The sequence below is a fragment of the Aythya ferina genome (assembly GCF_964211825.1).
Source record: "Aythya ferina genome assembly, chromosome: 3".
NCBI classification, from domain to species: domain Eukaryota; kingdom Metazoa; phylum Chordata; class Aves; order Anseriformes; family Anatidae; genus Aythya; species Aythya ferina.
The window spans coordinates 5,154,961-5,180,464 of record NC_140298.1 but is presented as its reverse complement, the minus strand read 5'-3'; positions in this window follow the sequence as shown (position 1 = coordinate 5,180,464).

Here is a 25,504-nt window from a genome sequence, read left to right as displayed (position 1 = left end):
CTAATGGCTTATACCCAGTCTAAGAGCAAGTTTGTTGTTTGTTTTTCTTTAACATACCATTTATCTGCAGTTGTATTTTTAGAATTATTAGTGCATTATGAAGTTCCTGACTGCAATAAATAAAGGAAACAAGGGATAGCTGTGGGTGTTGGGAAGTAGGAGTTGGTTGTAAAAGGTGTAAGTGCAGGTGCTTGAGATTTATCACATTTCCATGGCTCAGTCTGGAGTCACAAAACAGCTACCGAGTGGTGCGTGGCTGGCTGCTGGTCCAGCCCGGACGCTCCACAAGCTCCATTTCTGCTCCTGCACAAAAAATTTGGCTGTGTCACCACATCCCTCGTGTGGGGTCCCTGTGACCGTGCCTGGGGGAGTGCCAGGACTGGGTGCACCATAGCCTGGGCACCTGCTTGGCTGAAATGTAAAGGGAGGGTTTTTCCAATGCACTGTTTTTCACCGAGGTTACACAGTGAAAATCAGTCCTATTAAAATTAGGTATTTTGAAACCGAAACACCTGGGAAAAAAATTATTGCACTGGGAAAACTGAGGTTAAGTAAAGATATTATCATCTGGTTACAGAAGGCTGCGCAGCCACCTCTAGATGTGTCAGAACATGGACTTCCCTGTGTCAGGACACGACCTGCACCTGAAGGTCTGGGCTCCCATTAGCATCTTTACTCCCATCACCCTCCTGAGGCTGAGTTCAGCCACAGATGAATGCAGTGCGGGGCCAGAGTTAAGTAAGCCGGAGCATAAACCTGCTTGGCTGTGACTGTGTGTTTGCTTAGTAATGACCTGCACTGTGACTTCTATTAGCCTTGTTTGTTCCTTGTTCTTCCATACAAAACTACGTGCTTATAAGACAGAAAATTCCCTCTTGCCCCTCCGCATCTCTTATTCTTGTAGGACCTCTCCTCTTCCTCCTTATGTCACCAAAGGACTTTCTTCTCTAGTTTCCCCTTAGGCCCTTCCCAGCAACAGTGTCCTCCAGATTATGTTCTGTGCCTACTTAGTCTCTGAATAATGTAATTCCTCATTGTCAGCAAGCCAAATGTGTGGTATATTTAGAAAATCAGGCTTGCTAGGCAGCTCAGCCTGTACTGCCCGTGTCCTGGGTCCAGACTCCCAGGAGGTGACTGCCTAAGTAACGTGGTATCGGTCCTTGAACGAGCAGCAGCTTGGTACGCATGATCAGAAAGGCTGAGATGCACTGTGTGTTTGCCAAACAGCTGTGCTGACCTGGTTAATAAGGTTTATGGTTTTGAAACCCCCTTTCAGATCGAAGGCCAGCATTTGGGCCCTCCAGACGTTCACATGATGCCATTGATGGTCTTGCAGTTCTTCTGCAATTCTCCTTCTCTACTCCCGTTTTTTCCAGCCCAGAGCACCAGCCAACGTGTTTGCAGAACCGTACAGGAGAGAAGGATTCCCATGGAAATACTCCATGGAAATTTCCCCTCCAAGATTAGGAGATGAGTTTCTGTACTGGAGAGCCAGGCAGATGCATGGGAGGCAGCTACAGGGCTTTTCTTACGGTCTCACTCCTCTTGTGTGTTGTGTGAAGCGTTTGCTCCTAGACTTTAATCGTACCGTCACAATACACTAGCTCAAAGACATACACATTTATTGATGTAAAATTTCCATTCTAAGTAGAAGTAAATGTCTTACATAAAAAGTAAAGAAAGGCTTTTCAGTCTTATGATTCCAGATAAGTTTCTATTGCAAAACCATAACCGTGTCTTTATGCTACCAGGAACCTAGATTTAAATTTTAAAATCAGCTACAGTAGACCAGTTTTCAGCTGTCAAAAACCCAAGTGAAAGCACACAGAAATCAGAAGACCTTTAAGGCAAGGGTTGTTTATTTTGGGAAAGGAAGCCAGATGCAGACATTACAAATTTCTGTTCTGTAAAAAAAAATAGTGATGGGAGTTGCTCGACTAGCTACATGTTTTGATCTATTATTGTTGACTCCTTATGGCAATATTAAAGTGTCGAGGGGATTCGGCCAACTAATGTAACTTTGTATGCCATATAGAAGTGTATATATGTAAATATATATATGTAAACATATATATGTAAATATACATGCATATGCATAAAAGTAACTGGTAAGTGCAGTATTTCACGTTATAAATCATTTCTTCAGCCATCCATTCCAATAACACCCAATGCTGCAGATCTTATGGAATATTCCTGCTTGGCTGTGGGTGTTGCCTTGTGTTCGTGGCCCCGTGGGGATGGATTAGCCTTCAGATGCATGGCTGAGGAGCTGCAGGGGGAACACCACATGCTCAGTTCTTGCAGGGAGGCGAGGGGAGATTTATCAGCAGCTTCCACGAGGTTAGGAATTGCCTCGTGAATATTTACATGTGAAAAGAGATAACGTGTGCAAATGTATCCAGGACAGCAGGTCACTGCTCCGGCATCTCCTGGGTTGGAGGTAAACAGGAAGCTCCCGCAGAGGGAAGCGCTGCCCCTGGCGGGGGACAGAGGGGTGAGAAAGGCAGCAGGTGAGCAGGCTGGAAGAGGCTGCCGGAGGTGTTTGGCAGGTGACACATCTCCGTGGCTCCCGAAGAACAAGGGGAAGCGGTAGCAGCCATCCTGAAGGCAACAGCAGAGGGAGGCATAGCTTGAAGCAGCTGCAGGGAGTACAGGGCATAGCTCCAAAATGTCAATCTATATTTCATATAAAAATAGTGAAAACAATAACAATCATAGGGTAAAGCTAGGGAAATGCTGAACTATGGTGCTGTAATTCCAACAAGGGCTTCTGGTGCCACTGTAGGCCTTAGGAGTCGCAAGGCTAGTGACAGAGTTGTTCTGTGGTTTGCAGTTGCTGATACAAGTTTTTGATATGCTTTCCTTCTTTTCCTTTTGTTGATGGCTTAGTAAAGGCAACCTGCCATTACACAATTAATTAGTGGCACTACAAACTTAAAAAAGACATTCTTTATTTTACTTGCACCTAAAACCAGCAAAAGGGGTGGTTTGACTCTTTTTACTGGGTGTGTATTCATGGAGTAGTTTGCTACAAATGGCTGCAGAAGCGAGGCGTACCTGGCACCATGTGGGCCTCTACCTATTACCTGCCTTCCACAAGTGCTACAGCATGGCTTGGTGCCTACCCTAATTAGGAATAATTAGCTCAAGCACTGGTGCAGCTGTACAGGGTTTTTTTGTGTGTGTCAGGCCTACACCACACATCTTCATTGCCTTTGCTTTTGCACTGATGCTCTCCAGCCTGCTGCTCACAACATGGGCTCTTCTGTGCGCAGCCAGGTGTTTGCTCTCCAAGGCCTTTTTGCATTTCTTTGTGTTTCTGGGAGGAGAGCGTGCAACTCTCAGCTCTTCAGTCAGTGCTCCCTGTCCTCCGCCTGGGGCTGGAGAAGCTGGAAGGGGCCAATTCCACATCAGAGCCATCTGGTGAATCCTGATAAATCATCAGACTATTTACCTTTATTGTTCCTCCAAGCTGCATTGCATGTGTTCTTGGAAGTCACTGTATTTATATTTCATTGGAGATGAGAAGGATTAAATAAATAGCAGTGGTGGATTTTTAGCCCTGGTAAGAAGATCTCTATGGCTAGGAGCTTTCCTCCATCTGAGATCACGTGGCTTTCTCAATTAGGCGTATATCTTAGGTAATAACAATAAATCATTTGAAAATGGGATCTGCCCCTTGGTAGGCTACTGCTTTCAATTACATTTTGCAGAGTTCAGCCTATCTTTTACATCAACCAAACAAGCCACAGTTGTCCTGAAAAGCTCCAGGTTTTGCTCAGCATAGTGTGAGCATGTGCCACCAGCCCAGGGAGCCCCTGGAGTGGAAATGCTTTGGTTCCAGCAGCTGTTTTCCCAGAAATACTTTGGGTATTTCCTCTTCTCTGAGCAGTCGTAGACTTCAGATCCTTTCTTTTTTAACTGTAGTATTTTAGAGCATCTCTACTCCTGTTTCTTTCTCCTTCCCGCTTGCTACTACAGGCTCTGTGAAACCTGCTGTGTGCAAGTAGGCTCTTTTTCTTTAGAGACACTGTTTGGAAGCTTTTCTGTCATTGTTTTTTTTTTTTTGTTTTGTTTTGTTTTGTTTTTTATATATTACTGAAGTTGTTTCAAGGCTAAAGAGATTGTCATGAAGAACTGAGTCTGTCCCAACCATCAAAAACATCAGATTAGGCTTCGAAGTCCCACGGTGCTTGCACTTGGATCTCATTGTGTGCACAGCTTGGGCAAGTTGGGAGTCATCAGAGAAAGCTCTGCAGATGCCACGCTTGCCCCAGAGCATGTGGGGAGCATCACCTGGCTTCCCCATCTGACTGGCAGCAGCTGCCTCCAAAGGGGTGTTCAGCAGGTGGGTCGGCTCCCACGTGCATATCAGGGTCTTAGCTGGGAGTGAGGGCAGCAAGCATGGAGCTGTTCTGTAAAACAAGAGGTAGGTAATTTCTGTCAGCTTCCATCAGGATGTTCAGCACCTTCAGCAGATCCTTAGAAGTATCAAAAAAGGGGAAATGAGACATTTTATTCTGCATAATGATTTAGCTGTTTTAGGGCTCCTGTTCAGAACCCTTGTACCTCCCAGACATTTTTTTTTAATCTGCTTTTTGCTTTAAAAACTTAGGTGACTAAATATTCCAAATATTTTTCAAGAAGCAATACTAATGGAAAAATGGGCCTTAGTTTGGTTTCATTTCTGATCTGATTCTTAATGGCGTTGAAGTTTCACAGGGGAGGAACTTTGATACGGGTTATTTTGTTAGGTGTGCTATAGAAATAAGAGAGGAAGGCTTGTCTGGGTGAGAAAATATGTTTTTTGAAGTCAGTTAGCTTGCTAGACAGACCTCTAAACAAGTAGATATCTTCTGTTTGAACTTCATGTTCACATTAACTTGTGGTGTTGCTTCCTGATGCTATTTAATGTAGCAAAAGTTGGAGAGTCAGAGCTTACAGCAATGCCAACGTGACAAATTGGGGCCGTCAGCATTTCTACAACTGCCTTTTCTATATTTCTGTTTTTCTAAAACCAAATTTATATTTGGAGCCCAAGCAAACATGACGGCATCACGTAATCACCTTTCCAATCATTCCCTTCAGAAAGTGATTCCTTTCACTTTGTCCTACAGCCAGGAGAACCGAGTTATAAAACAGCTTAACGCTAATTCTTCTTACTTTGACGAGGGCTAATTAAATTCATACCTTTTTGAGTAAGCTGTTAAAAGCCACAGTTAATCAATGTTTTGGCTGATGTGTCCTCATTAAGAAATGTTATTTTTAGCAAGAAATAAACCACACTCTTTAAAAACAAGCACATAAAGCAAGCACACACCGACTTGCTGTTGCGATCTTCGCTGGGGCCAGGGTACTTACACAGCACATAGTTCACCCGGAGTTGTGTGAAGTGGTTTATTCTGCTGAAAATGTGCTTTGACTATGACTCTTCTAAAAGGAGGATTATTGCCCAAGGGGCATTGTATTAGTGGGGCTGAGACGTCCTAATTCCAAACAGTCATTAAGCAAATTGGAAGTAATTTATACTGTGGTGAACAAACTAATGCAAAGCCCGCCAGCTGTCTGGCCCTTCCAGTATGCCTTCAGACAAAACTTTGAAGGTCGGTTCGGGAGCAGTTTCTCTTCCAGTGCCTTGTTGTTGTGACTGGAGGAGGACAGTCGAGTTCGGAGGCAGAAGCTCAAACATCTGCATAGTTTTGAGCATGTGAGCGATCCCATAGGAGTCAACGAGGCTACTTTAAATGCCTAGAATTAGGCATGTGCTTAAGAGCTTTGCTGGATGGGAGCCACGGTAAGAACCAGCCCCAACTGTGACCTAAAATTAAACTGGAACACTTTAAAGATTAATTAAGGCCTTGTCTACATGGGAAAAATTGTTCGTTGTGGCATGAGAAACTTTCTTCTCATGGCGTTTGTGGCCCAACTGGATTCAGACCATTAACAGCGTAGTCGGCTCTTATGAGGTTTCCTGACCGCGTTCAGGAGGTGTGGAGAGTTTGGGAACGCACCCAGTGTTTGTAAGTGCATCTTTCATTTGCCAGCACAAATGAAATTTGTATACCTTCATAGTCATCCTTATGATAGTATCGGCCTTTCAACTCTTGGGAAAACGGCAGAACCATTCACGTAGCCAGAGAGCAAACAAACAGACACATCATACACCTTCCTTTTTCACCACAACTCTTGAAAACCCTAAACACCACAAGCTGGAACCATTCTCCTTCTAAAGCTAAAGGATGTGAGGACTTTGTGGATCTCACTCTCTTTCCCAGAAGACATCTGCTACGGCACTCCAGAGGGGCCGTGGAGTAGTCATAAATTGCACTTGCATCAATTTGTTGCCCCTTTTGACTGCCAGAAGAGAAGAAGGGGAATTGGTGTGTGTGTGACCAAGGCGTTAGGAAGTAGTAAACGTCCCATCCCAGCAAATAAGCCGATCCCTTCGTGCCTGTGGCACAACGCTGTTCCTTCAAGCCCATTCCACGAGGACGGAGCGGGGAAGCACAGAGCTGTGCCTGCAGAAACCGTGACGTGTCAGGAGAGGATTGTTCTTGTAGTCTTGAACATGAAAGATCCCAACAACTGTAAACGGGAACAGGGGGGTTGTACATGCTCTTTTTAGCCCTACTGCTGTTTGGTTTTTTTTGCATAGGAGGGCTAAGCCTGGTTTTGAGTGCCTTTGCCATAAATATTGAAGCGATCACTTCACTGTGACATGGATATGGAGCCTTCTTTCTTCCCCGCTCTAAAGGAGCTCCATGTCAGTGCTCTTTGGGGAAAGACACACATCTATTACTTCAGCATTCAAAGAAAGGCAGAAAGTTTTCAGTGCCTCAGTGTCCCTCCTGGGCTAGGCTACACTGGAGCTTCGTTCCTCGCAGCCTGGGCTCCTTCATCTCTATCCCAGCAGAGCTGGATAAATCTGCTGTAGTGGCTGATGGCCATCCTTCACCTTCAGAAACCAACCATTTGCTCGCAGACAGGGTTGAGTCATCCTTCAGCTGACGAAAATGCTGAACCTGAATTAACAACTCGGCTCTGCTCTGACCCGAGACAGACTATGGTGGAAAAGAGGTCTCTGGATAGCTGGAAATACGTCTGTATTTCCAGTGTTACTTTATTAGTTTCTTTACAACGGTTGGCTATCAGCTGGTATTCAGAAGTCTGCTGGCAAACAGAGAGAAAAATAAAGATAGTGCATGTGGTGCCTTGCATTTGTAAAGTGCACTGCAGACCCGAGGAGTAATTCATCTCTGCTGCCATCCATGTTTGTGTCAATCTTGAATCGTTTTCTACGAATCACGTACAATTTTATCCACTCAATAAATGGGTCTCAATTGTGCCATTTAAGCAGGGCTTCCTAGAGAGAGCTGGAGGTGGCAGATGGAGTGGGTTGAGGTTACAGGAGGGCCGGGAACGTTTCCTGCTCTGGATCCTAGTAGGCAGGGGGGTCACACAACTCAACTTTTGCTGTGGTCTTCATGGGACCTCAGTCTGTCCCTACATTCGCTGTGGTAATGGCTAGCTGAGAGTCACAGAGAGATGGAAGATACTCTTGTAAGGATGCAGAAGGCTTCTTACAGCTTCCTATTCACCTACAGCTCTGCTACCTGCACCCAGCTGGGATCAAGCTGTTACACCACCTCCTACATTTTTTGTCTCACCACTAGCAGTCAGAAATGGCAAAAAAAGGGCTGCCAAACATCCCTGCCTTTCATCTGGGAAAGAGAAAGGAAAGCTTTTATCCCTTACCATTCTAAAGCATGCTTGCATAAAAGCTAAGGAGAACCTGAAACTGGGGAGACTTAATTTATGGGAATTAACAAGAAAAAAAAAGGTGGCCTGGTTTGATTTTTTTTTTTCTTTTCTGTTTTAATAAATGTGTTCCTTAATGCAATCAGGGACTCCTCCTGCAGTAACAAGGAACATTGGTGGCTATTTGGGAACAGGGTTTCCAGGACACGGAGGAAAGTCTCGCCTCACATGTGGTGCTAAAAGCAATGGAAATCAACAGATCCAACATCAAAAGGCAATGGAAAAAATAAATTAGGCAGATTTGTTTACATAAATGGTTACACCCAGCATTTTACAAAATAAATATCCTGCTCAGACCCCAAAATGAATTAAAAGTTAATTGGAAACAAACAAACAAACAAACTAGCATAAATAACTTTGCAGGTATTGAGGATTAAAATCTAAGCCTGTCTGAAAAAGAAGGGCGGCTGAACTGGCTTGGATGAAATAAAAATCCATGTGAACCTTTGTCTAAAATTCAAATTCAGTCAAACTCAATCTTTTAAGGTTCAAAAAGATCTTTTTGCTTTAATTATCACGTGTCTCCGTTCCCTGGCTTAAGGTATGACTAAAAGCCATGAGAAGGCTAGTCATGGAAATTTTCGGCTCTTTGGTGTTGGCGCAACGCTGCAGACTCCCAGTGACTGGTTTGTGCATCCGTGCTGGTAGCCAGGCAAGTTTCCCTACCGACAACCCTCTCGGTGGTGTGAACGCCCAGGGCTACCTCTCGGTGGGCATCGACCGCCGGCCGTCTCAGGAGAGCCCACCTCTAGGTACGGAGAGACTGGTGGTCAGCCCCTAGCAGAGCTGAAACAGGCATTTATTGCGTTGTGGGCTGTGCCCATGGCCCCCAGCCTCCGTGCTGCCGGCTCACCGAGGATGTGCAAGTGGGCTGCGTGTTTATTTCAGGGGCTGTGGGCTCCCTGCAAACCTGATGGAGGCACTGCAGGGTCCACCGTGAGCACGTGGGGATATTTTGCAGACCTGAGGAGACTTAGACACATCTGGCACTGCCCTTGGGAAAAAAAAAAAAAAAAAAAAAAAAAAAGTCAGTGTTAAATCACAATAAAATGAATGCATCTTAAGCACAGTTACATCTGTTAAATTAACGTTGTCCAAATCTGGCACTTTTTAGTGGGAATGGCATGTTTTCGGTGAGTGGCACTTGCTAGAGCACAACAGGGTCCTTCCTGGTGACTGGGGACAGGTAGCTATCGAAAGGCAGCAGGCGTTGCAGGAGGCTATGGCATGTCTTGTCCCTGTTTCCCCTTTGGGGACAAACCTAACAATACAGCAGCGAGCGTACAGGCTGGCAGGACTCCGGAATGTAGCCATTTGGCCTCCTTCTTTCAGAAACATCTCTGAATAGACTTTTACTTTTCCATATTTGGCATTACCTGGAAATTATCTGATGATTTAAAATGAGGAAAAAAAAATAGTGTTTTACTCCATGTATCCCTTCATGTCTCTTTTGACTCTCTGGTGTTGGTGGTGTTTTCAGCTGTTTGGGTGGCTCTTGTCTCTTGACCGAATCGCTGCAACATTAGGTGTCAGCATGGCAGAAATCAAAGGGATTTAAAATATCAACACAAACTTTCAGGCAGGATTTGCCTGACTGTTCAAGTGAAAAACATGGCACTCTGGTCATGAAAAATGAGGAACAGATTCACAGATATGAGTCATCTTGGAAAGAAAAATTGTAAATTGAGCCTTGAATATTGCCGAGGCAAATCTGTGAGCATGGGGTCTTTGTGGCTGCTGCTTGGTTATCCATTAAAGAGATTGTTAGATTTTCAGGAGGTATCAAAACCACCGTGCTGGTTTCCATCGGCTGAGGATCTGCCCCCACATGTACTGTGAGGAGGAGCGTGGATAAACTTAGATGGAAGGGCAAGAGATTAAGGATAGGATAGCCCAAAGTAGATGATTTGCTTACTACCAGAAAAAAAAAAGACTGGGTAGAAGTGATAACATTGGCAAGCCCAAAACCATATCACACAAACATTACTCAAGATTTACCATAGATTTTGTGCTACAATAAAGTTATGTTTTCCAACCAAGTATTTATACTTACAGATGGGTTTCCAAGAGCAACATTTTTAGAGCTGCAAGGACAAACGCACCGAAGCCTGGGTAGCTTTAAAAACATCTCTGCTTATCAAAAGGTTTTGCACATGGGGGCTCTGACACAAGCTTTTCAATATTTTATAATTCTGGAAAAAATTGAACCTTTCACCTTTGCATAAAAGGCTCCATTCAGTTTACATTCCTGTTTGGTTACCTTATTGATTCACTTTTTTTCCTTGGCCTATTTGCACATCACTGGAATACTCTCCTCTAGCTAATGCTACACATCAGTTTTGCAGAAATGACTGCGTTTGAGGCACTCAGTAAATCTTCCAAGCAGCTCAAGGGTCAAATTGTGAGAAATATCTGACATAGCTCTGCGGAAAAATGAGAAGAAAAGGACTCAGAACGTGAGAGCCGTAACATTTATGTCTGGCAACCCAGGCTGTTTTGTTACTTTCTGCAAGGTGTGTCAAAACAGAGCACATGAGCGTCTTTGAAACGAAGATGTAAATTGCCATCCCTCTGCTCTCCCCCCTGCCCTCCAGTCTTTTTTTCCGCTTTGTTCTTCTTTTTAATGTCCTCCCCCCACGTCCCTTCGCCTTTAACTCTGCCTGCCAAGGAGAAGGCTGCTAGAATTGCCAATCCATACGGTATATGCAGCTTTTCCTACTGCGCTCCCCTTGCTTTTGCACAAAACCCTGGTCCGAAGCCCGTCACAACTCCAGGGGATTCTTTCCATGCGCTTCCATGGGCTCGAGATCAAGCCGAGTAAGGAGAATTTTTTCCAGCGTGCATCTCTCAGCTCTCTGCCCCACCTGTTTCCCACCAGTCCCCATCATGGGTACTCAACGTAATTCACGTCTAATTACGGGTATTTACACCTCGACCTCAAAGCCATCCGCTTCCACCTGCGCCCTGGCCGCCGTGGGCTCGGGGAGCGGGCGAGCGGCTGGCGGCAGGAGGGACACGGGAGCAGCTGTGTTTGTTTGATCTCCTCGCTGCCAGGGCTGGAAGAGCGGACGGAAGCTACTAATAGAGGCAGAACTAAAGAAACATACAAAGCAGTTCCAGTGTTAGCAAATACACATCCACGGTTTGAAAGAAAAGAGCTCGAACAAGAGGGAGAGAGCACAGGGGGAAAGCCTGAAGAGGGTCTGGTAACTACAGCGTAAATACAAACAGACCCCGTGTTGCTATGTGTTCCCTGAGGTTTCCAAAATGTTGAGAGAGCTTGGCTGCAGGCTTTCGCTTCCTCCGGAGGTGGGGAAAAGGCACTGCAAGGGGGCTAAGGTGTTTCTGCAAAGACCAAAGCTTTCCGCGCGAGGAAGGGAAAACCATGAGGGCCTCCCACGCTTTTGGTTAAGATGGTTTGAAAGAGCAAACAAGTGCAAAACAGCTATAAACGGGTTCTGTGGAGGATGTTCGGTGTGTCTGGACTCAAGCGATTCTCTTCAGGTGCATGACACGCTGGCTTCAGGGATTGCTTTGAGCAACCCAAATGGGCTAGGGAATGAAATATAGAAATGGTTAGGGTTTTTTCACACGGAAACAACAGCTAGGCTTCATGTACAGTCAGAGAGAGGTTTGTGGACTCGGTACTAAATAATGGTTACCACAGCAGAGCATAATAAGCAACTATGGCTGTGACTTCCCACCTCTTGCAGTACCTGTAGGCACCTGGGGGTGCTCAGTCCTGGCTGCAGTCAGAGCCGGAGATGGTAGGTAGATAAATTCCTGGGGATTTGGGGACCTGTTTCCATGTTAAACTGGATTCCTAGCCTCTGCATGTATAAAATGAATTTTAAAACCTTCTATTCTGAGATGAAATTGTTGAAAGTGCTCTGCCATCCAGGCATCTGGGGTGAGCACAGAGGGACAAGAAAGCGTAGGAATGGTCATCCTGGGCTGCACCAAAGTCTCCTGTTTCCAACCTGAGCTATTTGTGGATGTCCAGAGACCTGGCAAACAAAAATTGTTTAGATAGTCTTGAAATCCTTCAGCTAATTCCAGCTGAGGAAACGTCCAGATCCTGATGTGGTTTGAATGGTTGGGAACACCTAAAGGATCTTGGAACGTGTGCTTGCCCAGTCCAGCTTCCCCACGGATTTACTTTTGTAAAGGTGATCGCTGGCGATATCTACTTTTGGCCAGCTGCATTTGAAATATTTCGTCTGAGATTTGTTGTGCTTTGCACACAGAGTGGGCAATCTAAAGGGAGGAGGGAAACAAGGGGAAAAAAAAGAGGAATGTACGCTGGTGGGTCAGGCACCCCACCTAAGGCTGCCTGCTTAAATGAGGTACCTGATTTGTCTTGGGTTTTCTTGGACTCCCTCTAGCACTGACTGAGGGAGGAAGGTGACTCCAGGAGGGATTTTGGTCAGGGTGGGCTGTGCAACCCTGCATGCTCCAAGGGCTTGGGGACCTTCAAAAGCAACCAGGAGGTTTCTGAGACAAGTGCCTGAAAAGAGATGAGATGGATGGAACTGGCTGTAAAACACTCATCCAAGATCAAACACAAAGTCCAGGAATTTGACTCACACCTCCTGGATTGCAACCCAGGACATTAATCACACAGTCCTCCATGCTTCATGGGTTGATATTCTCCTTTATTTTGTACATGGTGTCACCAACTTGCCATGGCTGTCATGGCCTGGGGGGGGGTCTCCAGTCCAGCCTCCTGCTCCCAGCAGGGTCACGCTGAATACAGGGCAGGTTGCTCGGGCTTTGGCCAGGTGGGTTTTGAAAACTCAGGTTCTTCCAGAGTAATTGTGCAATGAAATCTTCTATCTTTCTTTCACCAAATGTTACCAAAATATTGCAGAATTTGCTCCTAGAGTTGCTACTGTCATACCTGCTTTATTTCTCACCAAGAATCTCAGCTACTGGCTCACATTAAATATTCTTAGAAAGCAGGAGAAAAAAAAAAAAGTAATTAAAAAAAGCAAAAGAAATTTATGAAATGCATATTTGGTTATGCAAACTTTTGATGAGAGTATTTCCATTTATGTGAACACTTTGGATGATTTAGAAATACTTTTCCTTTTGAGTCCATTATTCCAGACTACCGTGCCCACGGTAGTGGAATATCTCAGAGGGACGGCAGTGGAAGTGTTACGTTGCTGGGGAGTGAAGTGCAAGGCTTGTTTCCCGAAACAGGAGGCACTTCTGGGGTCTCTCTCCTGGTGAAGCACAGGAGGGAGGGAGCTGGCTCCCGGGCCATGGTCTAGGGAGCACATCCAAAGGGTCCTGACACTCAGCCTAGAGCCGGATGGGACGAGCGCTTGGAAAACCTCAGCTTATCCTTTCTGCTTACAAATCTCTCTCAGATTAGATGATGGTCCTAACCCTAACAAGCTTGGTGGGGAAAAGAAATGGTGAGCCAGAAGGAGCTGAAATCCAGCTGCAACCGTTGCTGCTATCTTTTCTTCATCCCTCTTAACTTTAGCCTGATTTCTCCAGCCAGATGTTTCTGCAGTGCTTTTCGGGTGCCTTGTTCTCTTGCTGCAACAACAAAACCCAAATGAGCAAGGTGTTTCTTGCGGGGATACAGGTGCTGTCGCATGACCTGAGATAGACTCCAGCAAACTCTGAGCCCCAAAACCAGATCAAAGTAAAAACGCTGAGAAATACAAACGTACGGCCTGGGTTTTGGCAACCTCACGCTGCACCAGCCAGTGCCTCCCTAGCCGACGCTATCAACGCGGAGCTGGAGACACATCCTGCACAGACAGGCAAGGTTGGAAACAGCAACCCGTTACTGTGAATGGGCTTTAATAGCAGAGAAAAATCAGAGTAGCAAGTTGTCGAGGGATTTCAGGGGATCACAGTTAACTTTCCAGTAGCAAAATTACCTTGCCGCTCTTTCCTTCTGCTATTTTTGTAATAGTGTTTTCTCACTGACTGATTATGATCTTTCTAAAGGGGGAAAAAAAAGGGACCTGGCAGCATACTTGGTTTGAAGGGCTCAAATTAGGAGTTATCAAGAATCTCCCTGTAGCCAAGCAGCTAATTTCAGTGGCAGAACAAGAGAGCTTCTGTTAACGCACTGCGCTGAACTCCCGCTGCTCTTTCCATGGCAGGTGTGGGCCCAATACCTGTTTATCAAGAGTCTTACTTATATAAAAGTAAAAGTTCAGGAAACTAAAAAATCTGAGTCACTGTCTGCTGAGGTCCCAAATAAAATAGTTTTATTTTCCAACCAACCCAGTTTTCCTTATTTAAGCCCAAGGAAAAGAAAGAAAGAAAAAAAAAAAAAAAAGCTTACTCTGAACCCTGACCTTTGGAGGTGTATTCCCCCCTGGGTGATTCATCTGTTTACCTTAGGACAATTAAATGTGAGTCAGTTTAAATAAACTTTAAAACCAAAGGAAAAATATGCTAAAAACAGACCTGACCCCACCCCTTCTCCTGTTGGGGACTAACCGAGAAGCATGAAAAAGCCTAACACGGATCACATTTTCAGGAAAACCCAGAGGAATGTGGAGCTAAGCGGGGAGTCCCGGCGGTCCCGGCCCCGCGCAGGAGCTGGGAGGTGGAGCTGCTCCGGGAGGGACCACGCGAAGGCTGTCCCCACACGGCCACCAGCAGCAGCCGGCCACCACTGAGAAGCTAACGGGAGGCCATGGGGGTTGTTAACCCCAATGCAGTAGAGTTAAGTGCTTCACCTTGAGGCTGCCGGTGGCTACGAGGAATTTGGGTTCGGTAATGTCCTGACAGCTGGAAATATTTGGCATTGATAGCATTGCTGCTAGCTGGGGAAATGCTGCAAGCACCCAGAGGTTTGCAGCAGATAAAAAGGAGATAAAATCACCAGAGAATTATTAACTGAGGCCGATGGGGAAGAGCAAGAACAAACCCCGCTTAAATAAGGCAGTGCTAAATGCTAAATGTCAGGGTTTATGCCTGCAAGAAATGTGGCAGCTGCAGGGTGTAGCTCTTAAGAGGCCATTAATGGAAAGAATCAAAGCTGTTCTCAAACGCTTCGAGCAGCACTGCCAATGCCCTTAACAGGCATGTGTCGGCTCTGAGGCTGCCTGAAAAGTGGTGGGATTAAACAAAAAACCTCTGTATCTGAGGATGTTTGTCACCGACTTTTTGTTTCGGACCTGTCAAAAGCACCTTGAAACCACCTGAAGGCTTCAGGCAAATAAAAGTGAGTTGGAGAAGCTGCAGCAGGAAGCTGCAAGACCTCGGCTCTTGCAGGACAACACCGACCACCGTGTGAAATTCATAGCATGACCCCGAGAGCTGGGGACACTGCTGAAGAGAAACGTGGCCTACCCTTCTCGGCAGACATGGGCACGGGCTCGAGCAGTTCCTCGGCGTTGCTCTGCAGGAGGAAACCTTTGTCACAACCTTTGTGACGAGGTCTGAGGCAGCTCCTGCCTGTGCCGTGCACGCAAAGCAGAGCAGCAGTGAGGATGCACCAGCACCGGCTGAGGCTCTCCCCAAATGCTTTTTTCATGTCGTTCCCTGGGGGAGCCTCATTTCCCTGGGGTCTGGAGGTGCAGGAAAGTAAGATGGGACGGATTGCTGGTAACAAAACCTTGTGAAAAATGGGAACGGTCCTCTCTTCATCAGCGTTCAGGGGTGTGACTGCCAGGGCCTGTAGGTGCTCCTTCCTCTGCCCGGGTGTGAGCAGCCATTCACCATCGGTTTTGGCACCTGTGTGCAATGAGCACAAGTGTAGCCAGCATGTAGACATCGACTCCCAGCTTTAAGGGTCTTCATCTACCACTTGGAGCACTTCTTTCGAAGGGTAGACAGCCTGTAGGCGAGCAGGTGTGCTCCCAGGGAGCTGAGAAGAAGAAGGAAATTCTGGACATAGAAATTTCATGGGGAGGAGGCAGTGCAAAGGCAAGTCTTGTTCCTTGTCAAGGCACTTGAGCTGTGTGACCGGGCTTTGTGAATGCCAGGGCTCAGCACAAAGCTGCCAGGCTGTATTCTGATCCCTTCCTGGGTGTGTGCAGGAGCTGCTCTTGGTTTCCTCTTAAACGGGGCAGAGTGTGTCAGGCAACACAAGCCATGGGAGCTCGAGAGGTAAAAATGTAGCCCTCCTGCCTGGTTCTTCATAGGCAGAGAATATTTCTTGGGTTTGAGAAAAGGCAGGGCTCTCTCATGGGGAGTTGCAGAAACTAGAAAAAAGCCTTTCAAATGGATTTTGTGACATTGAGATTAAACTGCCTGCACGTTGTTGAAAAGAAAAACCTCTTTTTGTGTGGCTGCACCTCAGCAAAAAGCCTGTGAATCACTTAAACTCAGCATCCTGGGCCCTGGTACAGCGAGTGTTGTGTTGGCCTTCTGCTAATGGGCATCGTGTGTGTGCAGCCGTGCCAGCCTGGCCTCTCTGTGCAGATCACCCCATCCTGCACGTGCTGAATGAGCCTGCGGAGGCCCCTTCTAGGTTTATGGAAGGTCTGGAGGGTTGCTGCCAAAACTGTGAGAAATGCACCTATTTCCATGCATCTGACCAGACAAAGTGCTGTGTCATGGTGTTGTAGAAAAATAAAATGTTCTACCAGAACTGAAACTTACAGATGACGTGTTTTATCATTTAATGCCTCTAGGGACGGGAGCAAAATCATCTGCACGTCTAGTAGAAATTGCTTACATGCAGAATACTCCTCAGGAGCCGCACACAAGCCAAGTGCAGACGGAGCAGTGTGCTCAGGCTGGTGGCCTTCGGGAACCAGATCCACCCTTGTGTTGTGCTGTTTGTCCAGCTGCTGAGGAAAGGGGGTCCCTGATTTGTGCCGGGTGCTGCTCTGTGTCCCAGTGAGCCGATGTACAAAGACAGGGAAGGTACTTTCAAATCGCAAACCCACCTACGAAAATGGCACTCAGCTGGTGGGAGATCTCTGCGTGGAGAAGGAGCAAGAGGAGGTTTGCAGGTGGGATGCCGGTGCTCTCTCGCAGGGATCTTGCCGCACTAAAGCAGGCTGTGCAGGCTCAGGAGTGGGTGTAAATGCACTGTAACATTTATGCTCCCGCCCTCTCATCCCAGAATATGAAGATGTGGGTTGTGATGGCATGTTACATGACACAGGCACAATAACCTCATTGACTCTGCCGCTCCCTGTTCGTGCTTGTCAGTAGATGGCACTGTTTCTATTGCCTGCCCGTAAATCCGGCCACATCTCTAGCGCTGGCTGTACGGCTGAGGATTAGGGGAGCAATGGGGTTCCCCTAGGGAGCAGCATTTCAGGGACCTGTGGTGAGGCCTGCTGGAGGCAGAGAGGCGAGGGACCGAGTACAAATGGAAATCCCCCTTCCCAGAGAGCAGCGCTCTCCTTCTGCTCCCTCCTGTAAGCTGGCAGCCCGTGGGGTGTGTAGGTGAGGAGCCTCTGTCGGGAGAGCACCGGTGCTCCTGGGAGCTGCCGTCCTCATCCTTCTCCTGGAGTCCGATCTTGCCCCCCGTGTGGTCAGCCTGCAGCTCCACGGCATCCTCCTTGTGCACGGCAGGACCTGGGTGCGAAAGCTGAGGAATGAGGGCTCTGTGCTGGCTGGAGAAAGGTGCCGACCCTCTTGTGTGCCCGGCCAGCTGCACCGTGCTGGGCTGCTGTGATTTCACCCCCAGGAAAGACCACGGGGTAGCGGGCTCCCCGGGGGGGCTCTGCTCAGCATCTGCCTGCAGCAGGATCTCCTTGCACCTGCACTTAGGGCTCCATCCTCGCCGTGCCCCACGCACACCCGTCCTGTGGCCAGCAGCATGGCACGGGGCTCGTGTTCAGTGTCAGAGCACTAAGTCATTGGTGGGGCTATAAAATAAGGTCCTTCCTCTACCTCTGTGTACAGATGGGCTCAGGAGTCTCCCCACAGCATTTTCTCCTCCGAGCTCCTTGATGCTATTCTACAACTCTTATCATTTGCTGCCAGCAGCTCCTCGATTGGTTTAGGCTCCACACCAGCGTTACGTTTGAAAATTATTTCAGGCTGTTTGGGTCACCATCACTTCTACAGCGTGGATCCCAGCTCTTCACCTACAGGACCTGGAGCCAGGCAGGCTGTGCAGCGTGCTGCTTGCGAGCGCGGAGCCCGATCTGCGTGGAGGCAAGGCGTGAGTGTGCACAAGTGGCTAAAACAGAGCCCTGCGTCTTGGCCTGCTTCCGTGCCCCGTGGATTTACGGTGCACGTCTAGCAGTGACTCCCAGATGCATCTCTGGACGGCGTTGTAACGCCTTCCCTCGACATTCAGATTTACTGCTCCACATTAAAATCGCCTCTTGACTGGAGATAGCATCCTGGGATTAAAGCCCAAAACAATTATCGGACTGTTATAAAAGTCCTTTAAATAGTCCTGCCCAGCCGTTTCTTCGTTAGGTAATGACTAGCCAGAATGTTCCTCCCTTCATTTTCAGACCTCCTCGTTAATGGCCTCAAAACAGGTGAGACTGCAGCTAGGTGAGATCCGGGAGCTTTAACGTAATGGCTTTGCACTCTGCAGCCATTAGGTCAACAGAGCTTTGCTAACATGCGGGGTGTTTACACAGCTTCCAACAGTTCAAAAAGCCAAAGGAGGATCACAAGTCTATCTTCAAGCCAAAGGGGAAAAAGATTGACACAGGGTTGTAATCATCAGTGTCTGAAAAAAGCCTTCTCATCTGTTTTTAAGCATGTTCAAACAAGACGTGACTCTTTGTACAACGGGGGCGCTGGGAAGGTGGGCAAATGCCATTCTTGTGGTTTAATTAAGGACCTCGGAGAGGATCTAACAAACGCAGCGCGAGTGGTGCCTCGTGGGACTCGCTCGTGTGTATGGAGGGCAGAGAGGGAGGGAGGGGGGGACCAGGGAGGGTGGAAGGGGTGTGGGATGTGCAGGACGGTGTGTGGCAGCTGCTCACTGCAAATACTATTCTCGCTCATGGCTATGTGTTCCAGCCCTGTTGGAAAATTACATCTAAATAACAGATCACGAAAGAGCAACCCTGACAAGGCCTGTAATTTAGTCCCAAGAGGAAATTCTTCATTCATCAACTGTACAAGAGGCTAAATTAGTTCTCTGCTGGACGAGGCTTTGCTGGCAGCCTGCAGGTCAGCCCTACCTTCAGAGCAGCTCCTGCCGGGGACAGACCCGCTCCCAGCAGGAGGGACAGCCTTCTCCACGCCCAGGCCAGGGGCTTCTTTCTCCTGTGCATTTCTGGGGCTCTGGGGAGCAACGGGCACTGCCTGAGATTGTTGGATGAGAGCTCTTCAGAGAGGGTCAGGCGTTTGCCCAAGATGGAGCATCACCTGGCGGCAGCTCCCCATCCGGAGCTCCTTGCAGTGGGCTCTGTTGCTCCCTTCAGGACGAAGGAAGATGCTTTTTACTGTAGCAGGTCGTTCACTGGAAAGCTCTTCTGCAGCTCTCTACACATGCTGGTGTCAATATCTTTGCTTTCTCAGGCTGTCTGAACAGGGAGAGAGTGCCAAAAGGGCTTCCTGGCCACAACAGCTGCACAGTGCAGACCGCTGAGGTCTGTAGGGCTCCATCCCCGTGCGTCTGGATGTGCATAAAGACACAGGTGTGTTTCTTCCCATTGTTGTGTTAGCAGAATTTTCAAAATGGTAACTCAGTAGATTCACTGTTAAGGCTTTTGTTACAGACAAAACCAAGGTGTGTTAACTTCAGCTGCTGCTTTTCCAGGAGCTGCTGTTTCTCAGGTGCAGTTAGCAGCTCCCCTGTATCCAGAGGCCTGGTGTGTGGGTGTGGGAGAAAAAATCAAAGACACCCAGGGCTGTAAGAGGTGTACTGGGCAGTTAAAAATGCCTCTAGTGGGAACCCCGTGCTGCTTTTCCTTTTTTTCTCTCTGTGCTTTGAACCTGGTTCTGCCACTTTGGCTCCTGCTGAGTAGTGTTCTCCAAGGGACGTCCTGTTTGTATTGGGAACCCGGCAAGGCACTACAGAAAGTCAGGAAGCCTCCAGGGTTAGTCCCAAACAGTAACTGTATTACAAAAAGACAGCGTACCTAGTGCAATAGGACCAGAGGTTATCTGCTCAGACACTTGTGTAGAGCTATCCCAATACCTTAGCTTCCCTGTGCTTAGAGCTATTCTGCTATTCTCATGCAAACGATGCGCTCATTTGCAGACCCCAAATTTATTCTTGCCTAGCACTTCAGCCCAGTATCTTCTTTAACCTATTGATAGGTCTAGGTGTTTTGGGGATAGTACCAAAGCAACCCCCCTGTAGATAATTATGGAAAGTTCTTCTGCCAGCCTGTGCTTTGTTTATGTCTGGAAATCCAGGGGCTTCAGTCCCTCTGGGAACAAGCTGGTCATCTGCACGTCCTTATTCCTACAGCTGTTGAATTCCGCTTTGATGGTCTCTCAGCATTTGGTCACAATGCTTTTCCATAGCAATGCATCTTCCAGGTTGGTTAGATATGAAGGTGTTGCCTTTTATTAGTTTTCCTTTTTTCTTTCCTTTTAGTTTCCCTGAATGTTCTTTTGCCCTTGGGTTAAGGGATGCAAAATATGTATGAGGTGCTCCCCACCCCCTTCCACCATTTAAAGGGAATGTTCCTGTCCCATCCCCACTTACTTGCCAGACTTGCAAATGAAACACCCCTACCCTTTCCAGACTCTCTACAGAAACTTCGCAGCTGCTTATCATTCCATTTCTCCTTCCCGAACCACACACCCTCTTCTCCTCTTCTGAATCTATTACTTGCTCTTCTTCTTCAAGGGTATGTAAAGGTATGTTAGCAAATAAAGTAAACAGTTTTCCCTCTGGTCTGAGAGGTGAATCATTATTTAAGGCCTTGCAGGATTTTTTTTTTTTTTCTTTTAGGAGGAGGAACGGGTGACACAAGCCAGGTATGCGCATTGACACAACCTGTTGATTTGCAAAGAATGCTCGTGACTCCGCGAGCCCCGAACGCAACAGGAGCACCCAGTGGAAAGTCCTGTTGCTCCTAACATGCGAGTCTGCTCTGCCAATCATTTCTAAGCCGCAGGGAGCTCTGCTGCTCTTCAGCCTGTCATCCCTTGGGTTTGCTCCTTTCTCTGCCACACACACACACACACACACAGCTCCTGCCAAGCAGCGATCGCACCCATTCAGTCACAGTCAGGGTAACCACCTCTGCCCAAACATTTGTCTCCAGATCAGGCCTTGGCATGGACAGTGGCTCCTATTGTTTCCAGCTACCTCGCTACATAAATGACTTTCTCCTTTCACACACAAAAAGGAGACATCTGACACCCGCTGGCTTTGTGCAGAGCTTTTATTTGCTATAGGCCAGTGACCCAGCTGAAGGCAGCCGTCAGCTCCTTTCACATTAAAGAAACCCCATTACCTAGAAAACGTTCAGTCTGGCTTTCTGTCCCATCCTTCATACTTGTTAATACTCTGTCTACTTATTAGGCTCACTGTACCAGGTATGGAGATTTTTCTTTCAGCTGTTTAAGCTTAGTTCTCCCTGGCCACAGGCAATGACAGGTAATGTACACGCCAAATGCAAGTATGAGCAATTTTCCATTGTCCTTTGTAGGAGGCATTACCTACGCTTGTCATCAGTGAACGTTGTCTTCCCATTCATCTGCTTGTCCCAGGTTGCTCTGAGTTTCCCTGGAGCCTTGACTGGTGTCAGTGATACATTTTCATACAGACGTACCTTCTCCCATTTTCTGGAGAAGATATCTCTGTATGAAAAAGGTCTATTTCTGGGCAAGAGTCACGTATAGCACTGTCCTCTCTAGGACTGCGGCTGAGCCCAGGGCCCTTCTGTGTAATGAGCTGCGTAAGGGGACCTTTTTCTGTTCAGATGGCAGGGAGAAGCTCTTTCAGCGAGGTAATCCAAGGGAGCAGAAGTGAAGCCCTGGGAGGTGTCCAGCCCAGCTCCACCACACAGTCACACGGTGGATCTGTGCAAAGGCCAGCCCTTCCCACCTCGCCCCGTCTCACGGGGCTGCTGTCAGGGTTGGCCATCAGAGACGTCATCTTTCTTATCACTAAAAGATTCTTCATTATATCTGCGTGAAAGAGTCCTGAGTGGAACAAAGTGACCCATGTGGAGCTGCACCGAGGATAGTTACAGTGTCTGCTCAAGGCTTTCAGATGCTATAATGCTTGCTAGATGCAAGGCATTATTATAACTACCAGCAGAGGTGGCAACAAACCCTCTTGTGTCCTCAAAGTTACATTATTTCTGTGTTGTCTCATACCTGGCAAATCCAACTGTGGTACCTTATGTCGCTTTCTTTTTTTCCAAAAATATTGGTTGGATTATGAAAAATGTAGTGGTTTCGGCTGAAGGTCAGGCAGCCCACAAAGTACTGAGAGACTGCTTCTCAAATTCAGGTCTTCGCCACATTTATTGCTCTGAACTCACTTTCACTTCTGCATCGGCCGTTCAGGGGAGGATGAATCTCTCTTTTCATAAAACAGCAATCAAGAGCACAATTTCCACCTCCCTCTTACAGTTACTCGATAGAGTAACATCTTTTCAGGGTATTACAATGAAACAGTCAAGGCATGATTTATTTTTTCATTGAGGGAGGGGAGCTGAGTCCTGTCAAGACTCATGCTGAAGGTCATGTACCTTCTTGTCATGGCCTGAGACCAGATCTCCTAAGTGCTGACCTCTGCTCCCACCGCAGGAGTACTTACTCTGCCGTTTGAGGCAGGAGCTGCTGAAAGCTGATCTCGCATGGCCAGGTGCAGTTGTAACCTGGCAGCTCTCTGGAAATAAGAGTTACACTTGTCTTGCTGGGAAGAGGTGAGGGTAAAAGCTGGATTTCATGCCATTCTTTTGGTATCAAGATAAAAAAAAAATACAAAATGGGAAGCTGTTTAAGGTGCTGACTCATAACCGTACCCATCTCATGGCCAGTGGCTTCAATCTCAAATTGCTTTAGAGAGTGGACCAGGGGCTGTCCTCAAACTGAGCTGTAAAGCAGGCACCACTTGCTAACAGAAGGAGCAAACCCAGTAGCCCCAGCGCCCCCAGCCCTTTCCGAGCGTGTTTTGGAGCTGCACGTGTTGCCTGTGGCCGTAGGAGCAGCACCCAGGCGGCTGCCTTGCACAGCTGGGAGCTGAGAACTGCGGGGCTCGCCTCGGCGGCTCTGCGCTGGCACGTCATTTTGTGGTATGGCTTCATCTCAGGTTTTCCTCATTTGTGCAAAAAGTGACAGGCTCCTGAAGTATAATTTACTTTATAAAGGCTGAAAAGTGCTCCGCTGGTGTCAGCTCTGGGTCCTGGCCAAGAGGGAGTTCATGAACTGGTGAGCTCGTAACTGGCCCCAGAGCCTGTCAAAGTGTTGTGCAAAAGCATTGTCTGTGAGCTCCGAGCAGTGCAACCACAATTCACAGTTAGACAGCTAGGACTTTTTCTTCTTCGTTGCATCCCAGGATACTACTAGCCTTTTGACTGATTGCTTAAAAATCGTGGCAAGGTAAGTGGCAAGGTAAGTGTCCCAGCTGCCATTTCTGGCTCTGAGCTGAAAGCCGTCATCTGGGACACGTGGGCAGAATTTGAGGGACCTGCGTAGGTCTGTTCATATTTGGTGTCCGTGTCTGGAGGAATGAACTGTCTTGTTGGGATTTCTCCAAAGGGATATGGGAGAAGAGATGCTCCTGAGAAGCTTTCAGTCCCTGCACAGTCCCGTGTTGTGGGCAGAGCAGGCAACAGTGAAAGTCTGTGGCAGTGAGAACTTGGAGGCAGATTTTCTGCCCTTGCACCTGGTGATGTGACCACCAAGCCACATCTTTTCTTTGCAAACTCTCAGTGTGTGCAATACATGCAAAGGATTAAAAGGGGTACGTGATTGCTCCTCAGTCACAGGGGCAGCACTTCAAGCATCCAAATCAGTGAGCGCTCACTGCAGCTCCTGGGCTGCAGTGTGCTGAGCTGGAGCCTGCCAGCTGAGTGGTCACTGTGGCAAATCCCCTGGACAAAATCTCAAACAACTCATTTATTTTTTCCAAGAGTTGCCAGGACGCTCACGCTGCCTTTAAGTAATGACATAGATGCTGGGGACTTACAACTGCATGCGCTCATGTTCAGCACAATTATCTTCCTCTCATATTATCTTTTATTTTTCCATGAGAGCCTGCTTCACCGAGCCTCTCCACGGCCAAATCCGTAGCATCTGCATTAGAGCACTTTACCAAGACAGCAGCATGTGTATTGCTGGGTATTTAGATGGGTATTTAGGCACCCATCTTGCCTTGATGGCAGGGAAGGAGGAGCCTGGATGGTTTGGGAGGACTTCCACTGTGTGTCTGCTGTGAGCAGGCTTCAGAAATGTTATGCTCCGCGTGAGCATGTGGAGAAACTGATATTGGTCACAGCCCAGAGATAAGTCAGCTTTATTGCTGATTATCTCAGATTCACCTTTTAGAGGATGGGCTGTTGCTGGAAGATAGGGCAGCATTGCTGCTGGTTGTCAGACTGAGAGGGGAGGGGACTGGTGTGCTTTTTGGGAACAAGACAGATTTCTTCTAGTGATGGCAGTAATTCGAGCAGGCTTTCCTATGTGCACTACTTACACACATTACCATGACCTCAAAGCAAAAAAACGTGTATTCAGATAGGCAAAGGGCAAGGTAAAAATTTTGCCAGCTGTCACTTTTCACTTGATTCCCCTATTTCCAACCTTGTTGTGGAAAGCCGGGTAGATAAGCCTATGGTAAGCATACATGTGTTTGCCTTTGTGGATGCATATATGCATAATTCATGCATATCATTCATGATCCCCAGAGGCTTCGCTAAATATTGTTGTTTTACCACCAGCCTGATTGCTTTTGAAAGACTCAACTGGGCATGCAAACTGGAATCTGCTCTCCATCCAAAAGACATCACTCACTGTGTAAACAGTTAAGAGGATAAGAGGAGATGGTGCCTAGATCCCAGTGCTATATGGCCTCATAATTTGGGCATCAGGGAAGTCACCAAATACGCCTGTTCTCCCTCATCAGGGTAAAAATCACTACTGAGATAACAGAAAAAAAAAAAAAAAAAAAAAAAAAAAAAGGAAAACCCAAAGGTTTAATGCATTCAAAAGCTTTTGTTTACGTCCTAAATACTTACCATTTGTAGCTATTATATTTCTATAATATTACCCTTTGCATCTGTTATGTTTGTTATTTTTCTATAGACACCGTTTATTTTTATTTTATTTTTATTTTCTCTGCATTCATGATGGCAATGTAATCTTGTGGTGAAGAGTGGCGCTGTCTACATTTGTGTTACGTGGAAAAGTATTCCTTTCACGTTGAAAGTTCATTGTTAACGCTATACAAAAAAAGGATAAATAGGTGTTCCAGTCTGCTTTCCCTGTACTACTCCTTATTTTATAAGCTTATATTATCTCCTCTTTTTCATCTTCTCTTTCATATTGGCCCTGCCTAGGAAGGTTCAGGCATTTGACTGGGCTGGTATTTTAAAAGCTTCACAGCTATGGTAGGGTAGATGCAGGACGTGTTCCAGGAGCCCCTTTTTCCCCCATATGGAATAACTTATGCCAGTATAAAGAAAACAAATATTTTAAGAGAAATTATACCAAATCCCTTTAGTGTTTGTTTGTTTGTGTGCTATCTTCATAAGCTATAGAAATGGGAGGACCGTGGGACAGTGCTATCTTTCAGGCTGCAAAAAAGAATGCCATGTGAATCCACAGCAGAGCTTGTGAAAATATAAATGGTTTAAATGAATTT